This window comes from Rhinoderma darwinii, chromosome 1, assembly GCF_050947455.1.
Source record: "Rhinoderma darwinii isolate aRhiDar2 chromosome 1, aRhiDar2.hap1, whole genome shotgun sequence".
In the NCBI taxonomy this organism is placed as follows: Eukaryota; Metazoa; Chordata; class Amphibia; order Anura; family Rhinodermatidae; genus Rhinoderma; species Rhinoderma darwinii.
This window is the reverse complement of record NC_134687.1, coordinates 490,698,713-490,713,223: the sequence shown is the minus strand read 5'-3', so window position 1 is coordinate 490,713,223 and position 14,511 is coordinate 490,698,713.

The following is a 14,511-nucleotide window of genomic DNA, read 5'->3' as shown; positions in this document are numbered from 1 at the left end:
AATTGTGAAGGTGATATCAAAGAAGGGGTCCTATGTTAACATGTAACTTGGCCTGCTAAGTTTTTTTTTATTGAAAGAGCTTTTGATCTCTGTAACTATGACCTCCTGATGCTGCAAATTCAACAAATTACCATTTTAGTTCTCTTTACAACCTTTAAAATGTTTTGATCTCTGTTGTGCATAATAATTAGAAACAGTGCATTTTGAGTTTTTTACTTCTAAAAAAAAATCTGTTATCATTAGGAGATTTGTTCCATAAAATTTGCATTATACTCCAACGGTTGATGGCTTGAAGATTATACTGACTGTCATTTGCATCGACTATTTAGGAAAATCAGCGAAAAATAACATTTGCATAATAATTTGGAATGCGGTGTATAGGTTTGTATGGTGTAAAACTACAGCTCCCTGCATGGCCCGAACAATAGTAAGGATATGCTGGGAGATGCTGTTTCACAAAAAAAAAATCGTAACAACTATCATCTCGCTGCAGATCATACAGTGACTACATTACTGATTCCAGGCAGAATAAACATTTACATTAAGTGACTCACCGGTGACATCTCAGATTCTAGTTCTTTTCTTCTCCCTCTGGTCCAGACCTCTATGATGGATTTCTTCCGGCCACGACCCATTTCTGCAGTTTTCTGCTCAGATGTCTTCACTTCTCACTTTTACAACATTTCTGCACCTATAAACAAAGTTAAAATTCTCAACACCTCTCAATATAATAGAGCGCCATACACTGCACCACTAATTATAATAGCACCATACACTGTGTCCCTGATTATAATAGTACCATACACTGTGTTCCACACACACACACACACACACACACACACACACACACACACACCGTGCCCCCTGTAGATAGTGCCCCCATAGCCCTCTGTAGATAGTGACCCCCATAGAGCCTCTGTAGATAGTGCCCTACATAGAAGCCCCTGTAGTTAGTGCCCCACATACAGCTCTCTGTAGATAGTTCCCCACAGGTAACCCACCCCTGTATATAGTGTCCCACCTATAGCCCACCCCTATAGATAGTGCCCTACAAATAGATCCACTTTAGATAGTGCTCTACATATAAGCCACCCATGTATATAGTGTCCCACATATAGACCCCCCTGTAGATAGTGCCCCACATCCCCACATATAGACCCCCCTGTATATAGTGCCCCACATCCCCACATATAGACTCCCCCTGTAGATAGTGCCCCACATATAGACCCCCCTGTATATAGTGGCCCACATCCCCACATATATACTCCCCTGTATATAGTGCCCCACATCCCCACATATAGACCCCCCTGTAGATAGTGCCCCACATATAGACCCCCTGTATATAGTGGTCCACATCCCCACATATAGACCTCCCTGTATTTTGTGGCTCACATCCCCACATATAGACCCCCCTGTATATAGTGCCCCCCATCCCCACATATAGACCCACTGTAGATAGTGCCCCACATATAGACCCCCCCTGTATACAGCGGGCCACATCCACACATATAGACCCCCCTGTAGATAATGCCACTCACAGTTTTATTAGAAAAAAATAAAAAACTTTACATACATGATCCCATTCTCACGCCGTCCCGTGGCAATGCAGACCTGCTCTCTTCTGAGCAGGTCTGCTGGACGCATCGTTCAAAGGCGCTGATTGGCAGGGCAGAATGACTTGCCCATCAATCAGCGCCTTTCAAGCATGGAAGCGGCGCGAAGATGTCATCGCACCGATAGCATTGTTGAAAGGCGCTAATTGGTGGTGCAAGTCAGTTTGCCCCGCCAATCAGCGCCATTTTGCCCGGCCATTCAGCGCTGATGCATGTATTTGTACCTGCGAGCTATAGACGCAGGTACAATTACTGCAAGAGGGGGTGGCTGTCGCTAGCACCGGGGCACCCTTTGGTGCTAGCGACGACCCTGGGCATGAGGGGGCCCTTGTCACTCGGCCCATAAATGTTAGAGGCTCGGCAGCGTAGGCCCGTTCATGCCGCGGGCCCCGTAGCGGCCGCTACGGCTGCTACCGCGGTAGTTATGCCACTGCAGTAAACGGTAATGCTTATCATATTAGTCCTAGGGATCACATGATAAGATTTTGTGAATTCCAGGTGCACGCTTGGAGTTAGCTAGTGCTGCTGGGTCTTAGCAAACCCAGATCAGCTATATAGTGTGGTTAGAAAGGCTGTATTTACCCAACAGCTAAATGTGGGTGGTACTACATCAGTGTAAATTACTTTTTTGCTCTCAAGCGTTACGCTACAGTCCGGTTTAGGAGATCACAGTGTATGGGATGGGTCTCTCGAGCCCTATACGGCTGAACTCACTCAGCGTTTCATCCTTGATGCACTGTTATGTGCATAGAATCGCTGTTATCGGTGAGAGGGCATGGTTATAGATGTACGATGGAGGGCGTGTATTTATCGCGGCCCCGCTATGCATCCTCTCTGATTGGACGTTCTCTACGTCCATCAGGGAGGGAACGTGTCGTATCCTTTACTCACGCCCCATTGGTCGGAGCCGTTAAGGACTCTGATTGGCCGCTGGCGGGGCTCACTGATTTGTCCGCCAAAGTGCCAGTCAGGCATGATGAGGGGCTCGGCCGAACAGTGACATCTGGTTGGCTGAGCCGACTCTCCATACGGCATAATATGACACAGATTTCCCGGCGCGCTGCCATTAAGCCCCTGAACCCCTGAGGACGCTGTCTAGCACAGCGAAACATGTCGGGGGGCTTTGATACTCCTATTTTAATCTAATATACCTCCGTTGCTCCTTACAAGTGTCAGTTGTGGGACTCGTTGGTCTGCAGCCACGAGCACCACTGAATGCAATACATACATACTTGGTCAGGTGTGCACAGCTCTTATACTTTGAACGGAGGTGATGTTACTCTTTTAAAGAGGCTCTGTCATCAGATTTTGCAACCCCTATCTCCTATTGCAGCAGATCGGCGCTGCAATGTAGATAAGAGTAACGTTTTTTTATTTTTAAAAACCGAGCATTTTTGGCCAAGTTATGACCATTTTTATATTTATGCAAATGAGGCTTTCTAAAGTACAACTGGGCGTGTTTAAAGTTATGTACAAGTGGGCGATGTAGCTACTTACCTGCAAACGCCGATGCTGCTGCAGAATCAACTGTAGCCTCTGGTGCCGATGTGTCCTCGCTCGTCCGACACGATGCAGGACCTGGGGCAGGAAGTGACGTGACCGCGTGATCTCTCGAGAACACGCTGTGTCTGTGCACTGCCAGAAGCTGGGCGTTGTGAAGAGAAGTGGATGATGTCAGCATCATACACTTCTAGTCACAACGCCCAGCTAGTAAAAGAAGTAAAAACGCCCAGATGTACAGACACAATACACGCCCACTTGTACATAACTTTAAACACGCCCAGTTGTACTTTAGAAAGCCTCATTTGCATAAATATAAAAATGGTCATAACTTGGCCAAAAATGCTCGTTTAAAAAAAAAAAAAAAACAACGTTACTCTTATCTACATTGCAGCGCCGATCTGCTGCAATAAGAGATAGGGGTTGCAAAATCTGGTGACAGAGCCTCTTTAACCATTTAGTGTAGTTAGTCCTTTTGCTCATAGAAGCACAATAAAAATTTATTTATTTATTTAGTCATTAATTATTCAGTGGCAGTTGGATTAAGGGAATTTCTCTGCTGGTAACAGCTTTTTGCAAATACATTGTCCGTGATTCCTACCAGCTGCTGGGGTCCTTTTCTTTCATAAGTTTAAATAGAGGGAGCATACATCAGCTAACAATCAAGTTATTAACTGTACAAAGCCCATTATATATGTGAAAACAATATCCAACAACATTATAAATATTAGTGCAAAAGTGCATCTCTTTGTATTTAAAAGACCAGTCATGGACAGTGTTATATTTATATATAGATCCCATATAAACAACATAAATAGTGACAAAATAGGGGTAATTAGAATGATAAGGAAGGAGGCAGGGGCAAATTATGTCCAGGTGGAAATCAATAGACTTACAGTAAGAAGTCTGTATGCAATGTCCGCATAGCCAGCGTGTGGAGTAGGCGCGCATCAATTGCGCATGCTCCAAGATGGCGTCCGGACCGGATATTCAAACCGGTGGAACGTATCGAGCGGAGCAGTTGTCACTGCACATGCGCGAGCACGGAACTTGCGTTCCAGTCCTGACATGCAAGTGACAGCATCAACAAAGCCACAGGATGGATGTAAGAATAAAGAATATAAAGTGTCTGCAATTTAAACATCGTCCACATAGTAGAATGAGCACTGCAATGCATCATCAACAGAAAATTGTAACGCAGCGCTCATAGTAAACAGCGGATCATCTGTACTGATCACACTGGAACTGCAATCACGGAGTTTGGGAACACCCAAACCCCATTCACATGTAGTGTGACAATAGTCACTATGAAAACATATAAAGGAACCTCACTTGGCAGAATAAACATCATCCCACCCAGGGATGTAAGATATATCGGACAAAACATGTCACGATAGAGAAAACCATCGGTTCCACATGTGTAAATTGCATATTTATTGGTGATATGACAAGCAATTCTTGTAATAATATAAAGTTAAGGACATAGAGAAAATTAAAAAAAAATAAATAAATCTATAAATATAACCTAAGCTCCAGTTCAAAATTGTAGGACAACCTAATAGTTGGATATATAACATCACAAAGGTCTATGCTGGACATTACATTGACGAAATAACAGTAAAATATTCGGAATCTGAATCAATGATCCCAATAAATCGGCCTCTGCTGCCTTCCAACATACTTCAGTGTATAACACAGTATCATGTTTCTAAAAAACAGAAAACAAAGGAATTACGCACAGTGTTTATAAATACAAACAAAACACAATTCAAATTAGAAATAAAATTAAGAAAAATAAAAATTAAAACAATGCATATATATATAAATAAGGAGTCGAAATTGGACCCCTAAGAGATTTTTTCTAAAGAATGCATATGACACAAACTACACCATAGAGAACAAAAACCGTTCAAAAACCCCCCAGATTCCCGGGCAAGTTACCCCCCACTGTATTAGATATGGGGGCCACAGCGATACTCTATGTTCAACCCCTTGGGAGATATAGTATCTAACCTATAGATCCACTCTAGCTCTTTCCTTTTGAGAGCCAGACCTCTGTCACCACCACGTCTCAACTGAGGCACAGAATCAATGATTCTGAATCTCAATTGTGACAAACTGTAATTTTTTTCAACAAAGTGTCTCGACACAGGCAAATCTTGTCTCTTAGTTTTGATATTTGATTTGTGATTTCTCAACCTGAGACGCAGTTCCGTTGTGGTCTCACCAACATAGTGTAGACCACAGGGACAGCTCAGGAGATAAATCACAAAAGATGATTGACATGTAAAAAAGCCTCTAATATTTATTACTCTGTCAGTTTGGGGATGTTTAAAAGAGCTACCTTTAATCATATTGTCACAAATATTCCAACCAAGGCAGGGGTAGCAGCCATTTTTAGGAGGTGCCAGAAAAGTCTGTCTCTTTCGATGGGACCCAACATCCGCTTTAACAATGCTACTTTTATTCGTTTTGCCTTTTCTGTATGCCATCATAGGTCTTTCCTGAAATTCACTGATATCTGGAAAGGCTCTACTCAAGACCCTCCAATCCTTCCTCAGAATGTCACCAATTAATGAACTAAGAGGAGAGAAAGTAGAGACAAAAGGTAAACGAACCTTCTTTTCTTTAATCAACTTCCCATCCAAGAGATCCTGTCTGTCCAGTAAGTCTATCTTCCGCCTATTAGACTCCAAAATGTGTTTGGGATAGCCCTGGTTAGAAAATGTTTTGCACATTTGATCGAGGCGTGAGGATAGTCTGTCTTCCTGACTTACCACCCTCTTGACTCTGATCAATTGGCTATAAGGTAATGATTTTAACATCGTCCTCGGGTGTTCACTAGTATAGTATAAAAGGTTGTTTCTGTCCGTATTTTTGGAAAATAGATGTTTCTGTCCGTATTTTTGGAAAATAGATCAGAAATTAGTTTATTTCCACTGATTGAAATCCGAGTATCCAAAAAATCAATGGCAACAGTGGAATAAGACATGGTAAAAAGAATTGTAGAGTTAAGATCATTAAGAAATCTAAGGAAATCCTGTAGTTGACTGATAGAGCCAGTCCAGATAAGGAAGACGTCATCTATGTATCGCCACCACCGCAGTACCTGACTGAAGTGGTGGGACACATAGATAAGGTCCACCTCCATCCTTCGCATAAAAATATTTGCATAGGTGGGGGCCATATTCGACCCCATAGCCGTCCCTCTCTTCTGCAAATAAAATCTATCTCCTACCAAAAAATAATTCTTCGTGAGGATAAATTCCAATAATGATCTAATAAACTCAATTTTGTCCTCAGAGAAGCCTGAACCCTCCAAATAGGAAAGTGAGGCATCAATGCCCTCTTGATGGGCAATTGAGGTATAAAGATTACCCACATCAAGGGTAACCAAGACCGACTGTTTAGGGATCAAAAGATCCTGAATTCTGACCAGGAAGTCTAAGGTGTCCCTGATGTGGGAGTCTGCACCAATGGCAAACTGCCTAAGAATTTTATCAATAAACATGGCTGCCGGGACAACTAAAGAGTCACTCCCTGACACAATAGAGCATCCAGGGGGTCGAATGGGGTCCTTATGAATATTTGGCAGAAGGTAGAGTACTGGAGTCACAGGAAACTTTACCTGCAAGAATTCACATAGACCTCTGTCAATAGTTTTCTTCTTAAATGCTTTGGTAATCAGGGTGTCCAATACACGTAGAAATGTGAATTTAGGATCACCTGATAAAACCATATATATACTGGTGTCATTGAGCTGATTCGTCATCTCCTGCAGATAAAGGGAGGTGTCCATCACAACAATAGCACCCCCCTTAACTGCAGGTTTAATAGTCAAACCACTGTTGTCCACTAATTCCTTAAGTGCAACATTTTCACTACGTGTCAAGTTCCTATGAATATACTGACTACTCTGCTTTCTCTTCAGAGAGTCTATCTGATCTTTAACGAATGAAATGTAAGTCTCAACAGCATGAGTGTTTTGTGGCGGTTGAAACTTACTTTTGTTACATAACCCATAGTCCCTACGACGGAACATCTCACTAGTTGGAACTTCAGGTATATTATTCACACATTTGGGTTGATCTGAAAAGTATGCCTTAAGTCTTAATGACCTAAAAAAACATTTAAAATCTAAATTTAGCCTAAACCAATAAATGGGATTACTTGGACAGAAGGACAAACCACGGTTAAGAACTTTGACCTGTGGGACAGTTAACACACATGACGATATATTCACCACTAGGTCTGGAGATTTCTATTCCTGGTCTGATATTGCCGTGTCCCCCGTGTTGAAGTCACCTTTTCCCTGGACTTGTTGTAATTCATTCTTCCTCCTGTGCTTCCTCCCGCCCCTGCGGGTTCGCTTTCTCCCCCCATGGGGGTATCCATGTTGTCGCCTAAAAAAGGTATTGCATATTGGTCGTCAGAGAGTTCTGAATCTGTAATATACGGCTCAGCTCCCCTCTGTCGTCTTCTGGGTCCTCTTTCCATCCTCCTGGGACCCATTGGGTCAGAATCTTGGCTGGCTTAATCTTAATCTTGGCTTAACACACTGGCTATGCGGACATTGCATACAGACTTCTTACTGTAAGTGTATTGATTTCCACCTGGACATAATTGGCCCCTGCCTCCTTCCTTATCATTCTAATTACCCCTATTTTGACACTATTTATGTTGTTTATATGGGATCTATATATAAATATAACCCTGTCCATGACTGGTCTTTTAACCCCTTAGTGACCAAGCTTGTTTGGACCTTAATGACCAAGCCAAATTTGTCAAATCTGGTATGTGTGACTTTATCAGAGAATAACTCTGTGAAAGTTTGGAATATCCAAGTAATTCTGACATTGTTTTTTCGTCACATGTTGTACTTTATTTTAGTAGTAAAAGTAGACTGATACGATTTGCGGAAATAACTTAAAAAATAGAAAAATTGAAGAAATTTTGTAAAAATTATAATTTTTCCCTATTTTTAACTGCAATATGTCACATATGTACATACATACTGTACAATTTTTTTTATTAAATATATATTTCCATCTCTTTACTCTATTTTGGCAGCACTTTTGAAAAAAAATAATAATTTTTGAGCAATTTAGAAGACTTACAAATTACATTTTCCTGCACCAAGCCAGGTTTTCATAGGCTCATAGGTGTCAGAATGGTGAAAACCCCCACAAGTGACCCCATTTTGAAAACTAGACCCCTTAAGGTATTTATTAAGGGGTGTTGTAAGTATTTTGACCCCACAGTTTTTTTTGTAAGAATTCATGCAAAGCAGGCATAAAAAAATATAATTTAACTTTTTTCATAAAAGTATAATTTTGAAGACCGATTTCTTTGTAAAGCGATCATGAGAATGAAGAAACACACCCCAAAATCTATCACCCTGTTTCTCCTGTTTTCAAAAATGCCCCCATTGTGACCCTAATGCGTTGCCTGGACACACGGCAGGGCCCGAAAGGGAGGGAGCACCCGGAGGCTTTCAGGACATATTTTGCTTGAAAATGTTTTAGACCCCACTGTACATTTGGAGAGGTTTTGAACTACCAGAACGATAGAAACTCCCCATAAACGACCCCATTTAGAAAACTAGACCCCTTAAGGTATTTATCTAGGGGTGTAGTGAGTATTTTGACCCCACAGTTTTTTGCTAAATTTAATGCATAGCTGGTGAAATTTAAAAAAAAAAACCCTTTTTATATAAAAGTACAGTAAAAAATATACTTTTGTCTTTTTTGACACAAAAGTATTTAACATTTCATATATAAAAGTATCAATTTGAAGACCGATTTCTTTGTAAAGCGACCATGAGAATGAAGAAACACACCCCAAAATCTATCACCCTGTTTCTCCTGTTTTCAAAAACGCCCCCATTGTGACCCTAATGCGTTGCCTGGACACACGGCAGGGCCCGAAAGTGAGGGAGCACCCGGAGGCTTTCAGGACTCCTATTTTGCTTGAAAATGTTTTAGACCCCACTGTACATTTGGAGAGGTTTTGAACTACCAGAACGATAGAAACTCCCCATAAACGACCCCATTTAAAAATCTAGACCCCTTAAGGTATTTATCTAGGGGTGTAGTGAGTATTTTGACCCCAGAGTTTTTTGCTAAATTTAATGCATAGCTGGTGAAATTAAAAAAAAAAACACTTTTTATATAAAAGTATCACTTTGAAGACCGATTTCTTTGTAAAGCGACCATGAGAATGAAGAAACACACCCCAAAATCTATCACCCTGTTTCTCCTGTTTTCAAAAATGCTCCCATTGTGACCCTAATGCGTTGCCTGGACACGCGGCAGGGCCGAAAGGGAGGGAGCACCCGGAGGCTTTCAGGACATATTTTGCTTGAAAATGTTTTAGACCCCACTGTACATTTGGAGAGGTTTTGAACTACCAGAACGATAGAAACTCCCCATAAACGACCCCATTTAGAAAACTAGACCCCTTAAGGTATTTATCTAGGGGTGTAGTGAGTATTTTGACCCCACAGTTTTTTGCTAAATTTAATGCATAGCTGGTGAAATTTAAAAAAAAAACCCCTTTTTATATAAAAGTATCAATTTGAAGACCGATTTCTTTGTAAAGCGACCATGAGAATGAAGAAACACACCCCAAAATCTATCACCCTGTTTCTCCTGTTTTCAAAAACGCCCCCATTGTGACCCTAATGCGTTGCCTGGACACACGGCAGGGCCCGAAAGTGAGGGAGCACCCGGAGGCTTTCAGGACTCCTATTTTGCTTGAAAATGTTTTAGACCCCACTGTACATTTGGAGAGGTTTTGAACTACCAGAACGATAGAAACTCCCCATAAACGACCCCATTTAAAAATCTAGACCCCTTAAGGTATTTATCTAGGGGTGTAGTGAGTATTTTGACCCCAGAGTTTTTTGCTAAATTTAATGCATAGCTGGTGAAATTAAAAAAAAAAACACTTTTTATATAAAAGTATCACTTTGAAGACCGATTTCTTTGTAAAGCGACCATGAGAATGAAGAAACACACCCCAAAATCTATCACCCTGTTTCTCCTGTTTTCAAAAATGCTCCCATTGTGACCCTAATGCGTTGCCTGGACACGCGGCAGGGCCGAAAGGGAGGGAGCACCCGGAGGCTTTCAGGACTCATATTTTGCTTGAAAATGTTTTAGGCCCCACTGTACATTTGGAGAGGTTTTGAACTACCAGAACAATAGAAACTCCCCATAAACGACCCCATTTAGAAAACTAGACCCCTTAAGGTATTTATCTAGGGGTTTAGTGAGTATTTTGACCCCACAGTTTTTTGCTAAATTTAATGCATAGCTGGTGAAATTAAAAAAAACAACACTTTTTATATAAAAGTATCACTTTGAAGACCGATTTCTTTGTAAAGCGACCATGAGAATGAAGAAACACACCCCAAAATCTATCACCCTGTTTCTCCTGTTTTCAAAAATGCCCCCATTGTGACCCTAATGCGTTGCCTGGACACACGGCAGGGCCCGAAATGGAGGGAGCACCCGGAGGCTTTCAGGACTCATATTTTGCTTGAAAATGTTTTAGGCCCCACTGTACATTTGGAGAGGTTTTGAACTACCAGAACGATAGAAACTCCCCATAAACGACCCCATTTAGAAAACTAGACCCCTTAAGGTATTTATCTAGGGGTGTAGTGAGTATTCTGACCCCACAGTTTTTTGCTAAATTTAATGCATAGCTGGTGAAATTAAAAAAAAAAATCACTTTTTATATAAAAGTATCACTTTGAAGACCGATTTCTTTGTAAAGCGACCATGAGAATGAAGAAACACACCCCAAAATCTATCACCCGGTTTCTCCTGTTTTCAAAAATACTCCCATTGTTGCCCCAATCTGCTTATTAGACGTGTGGCTGGGCCAAAAAGAGAGGGAGCACCCTTTGGCTTTCAGGGCACAATTGAATAAATTCTAGGCCCCATATCATGCATTTAGAGGCATTGAGCAGCCTGAACAAAATAAAAAACCACGCAGAAATGACCCCATTTTAAAAACTAAACCCCTAAAGGTATTCATCTAGTGGTGTAGTGGGCATGCGGACCAAACATTTTTAAAGGAGGAAATAATGGTTATTATTTCAGACACTATGGGTATATAATGTTTTCTTCAAACTCCTATTACGTTTCCACATGAAATAGAGGAGACGTGGTAGAAGGTTATTTTGTTAGAAATATGCCACATTAATAAATTTGTGCGGCATACAGAAGAGAAGTGAAGCCGTGTATTCATAACGGATACATGTTGCTATAGACGTATTTGCCTGTACTTATGACTATGTCTTGCTGAAGAAGCAGTTGGTGCCATTATGATGTCATTGTGGACAGAATTCTGTCCTAATATAAAATCAGTCAGAGAGGAAAAAATAAACTGTACTGGAGTGACGGGCAATATCTTCAAACAAATGGAGGAAAATGTATCCAACTATGTTGCAAACTCGAGTCTGTTCACTAGATAGAAGAACACCTGCAGGGCTGCCATGACAAGTTTTTTTTTTTTCAGTGACTGGTTGTACAACGTCTCTTTAGCTCCATCAATCCTTATGAGGGACGAATGTGCCAAGTGACGTGGTACACCATAACAGGCCCCTGCCCGGCAAGGTAGGAACCGCTATGTGCACAAAACAACCAATCACCTACAGAATATATAAAGGGACAGTGTCCAAAACCATCTATAGGAACAGTAAAGGATCACTAATCCCCAAAATGATGTCAGTATTTCCAGAAGAACTGTAACAAGCCCATGGTGTATTGATAAGGAACAGCTCGATTATTAGAGATCCTCCAAATAAAAAAAAAGATCATGCCCGTATCACGGTACAGAATTAGGAATGTAACAGCTGTATGTGGCAGGACATAGTCATAAGAACAGTCAAAATAAAAAAATTGTGGATGTGGGATTTTGTACTGGACAATTAATTCCAGCTCTTGATCACCCACAAATAAATTAAAAAAATCATAAGGGGTAAAATTAGTTTCACGGTCTGAAAAAAATGTGCTCTACAACCTCTCCCACAAGAAATAATCCCTACTTGGAAAGCCCACGAACTAAAAAGAAAATATAAAGAAATTGACTTTTTTTTTTTGTGTTAAAGGTTTTTTGTGTTAAAGGTTTTTTGTGTGAAAGGTTTCAAAACAGGGGTAGTTACAAAGGGCTGGTTTTGATGGACACATGGGGCAATAAAAGCGGGTATCCCTCCTCCTGCCATGCTTGCTACATACCCGACACCTTTTTTGGGGATATTTTTGGGTCTCAGTGGAAGGAATAGGGTGTAAAAAGTGGCGCTCTGAAAGCCTGCGCACATCCTCAGATTCGCATGATTGTGCCGGTATAGTGGACTCAAAAAGGAGATGCTCAATGACCTTCTCCTGAAATTGAAGGAAAGTGAGCGTTCCTTGGGCTTTTTTGAAAATAACAAAACTGTTATAGGTAGCAACCTGGATTGCTACCTTTTTGTACCAGGCCTTATTTTTGCGCTTCACCAGGTAAGGCTGAAGCACCTGGTCGGAAAGGTCTACACCCCCCATAAATTTGTTGTAGTCTGTTACACAGACAGGTTTCTGCTTTGGTGTGTACGGTGGACAGCATGTAGACATCCTTCTTGTCGGCCCACTTCACTGCAAGCAATTCCTGACTTGCAAGGGCTATGGATGTTCCTTTTCCCAAATGCCTGGACACCAACTGTTGTGGGAGTCCCACTCTGTTCTTCCGTACTGTCCCACAGGCCCCTGTATTTGCAGCATGGAGGGCTTTATAAAGGGCAACGCTTGTATAAAAATTGTCTGTATAGACGTGGTACCTCTTGTGCAGAAATGGCTCCATTAGGTTCCACACAATTTTGCCAGAGGTGCCAATAGTTTCTGGGCAGCCTGGGGTATGAATTTGGCAGTCCCTGCCTTCATAGATTTTGAAACCGCAGGTGTAACCCCAGTGGCGGACACAGACTGCAAAAGGCCCCTGTGCAGATAATGTGCCAGGGCCCCCCCCCCCCACCCCGCAAACTTCTCATGGCCGACGGTCCGCTTTCAGCTGCATCGCTGGGTCTCCTAAGTGACCCAACAATGCAGCACTAGCAGCCGGGGCGTCACTAAGGCTGGGTTCACACACACACTATTTACGGACGTAATTTGGGCGTTTTAGCATTGAATTACATCCGAAAATGCGGCTCAAAAGCGTCGGAAAACATCTGCCCATTCATTTGAATGGGTCTTACGATGTTCTGTGCCGATGGTCATTTTTTTTTACGCGCCGCTGTCGAAAGGCGGCGCGTAAAAAACTGCCTGTCACTTCTTCAGATGTAAATGGAGCCGTTTTCCATGGACTCCATGGAAAACCAGCTTCAATTACTTCCGTAGTGGACGCAGCAAAAGACGCCTGCACATGCCATTACGGCTGAAATTACGGTGCTGTTTTCTCCTGAAAACAGCACAGTAATTTCAGCCGTAACAGACGCTGCCGTGTGAACATACCCTCAGGGCTTAAAATGTCCGGGAAATAGCCCCAATACATATGTGTCCGCCCCAAAAAAAAGTGTGTGTATAGGAGACAGCATAGCATATCTATAGCACTACGACCCTATAAACTATGAATAGGATTAGATACAGTGGCTGAGCAGACAGTATCACACATGATAGGATTAGATACAGTGGCTCAGAAGGCAGTATCACACATGATAGGATTAGATACACAGCTCAGCAGACAGTATCACACATGATAGGATTAGATACAGTGGCCCAGCAGACAGTATCACACATGATAGGATTAGATACAGTGGCTCAGCAGACAGTACCACACATGATAGGATTAGATACAGTGGCTCAGCAGACAGTACCACACATGATAGGATTAGATACAGTGGCTCAGCAGACAGTATCACACATGATAGGATTAGATACAGTGGCTCAGCAGACAGTACCACACATTATAGGATTAGATACAGTGGCTCAGCAGACAGTATCACACATGATAGGATTAGATACAGTGGCTCAGCAGACAGTATCACACATGATCGGATTAGATATAGGGCCCAGCACAGTATCATACATGATTGGATTAGATACACAGCTCAGCAGACTGTATCACACATGATAGGATTAGATACAGGGCCCAGCTCGCTGACATTGCGGCTCCAGCGCTGGACCCAGGAAAGGTAAGAATAATAATTTTGCTTCTTTATGTGTTACTGATTATTTTTGTGTGTTTGTGTTTTTTTTACAGGTTCGGTTGTTGGACTTCGGATACGAGGACTTCAATGACGGCGTTTTTTTATTCTCAATAAAATGGTTAATGAGGGTTGTGTTTTTATTTCAATAAAAAAAATTTCTATGTGCTTGTATCTTTTTAAACTTTATTATCACCGCCTTAGTAATGG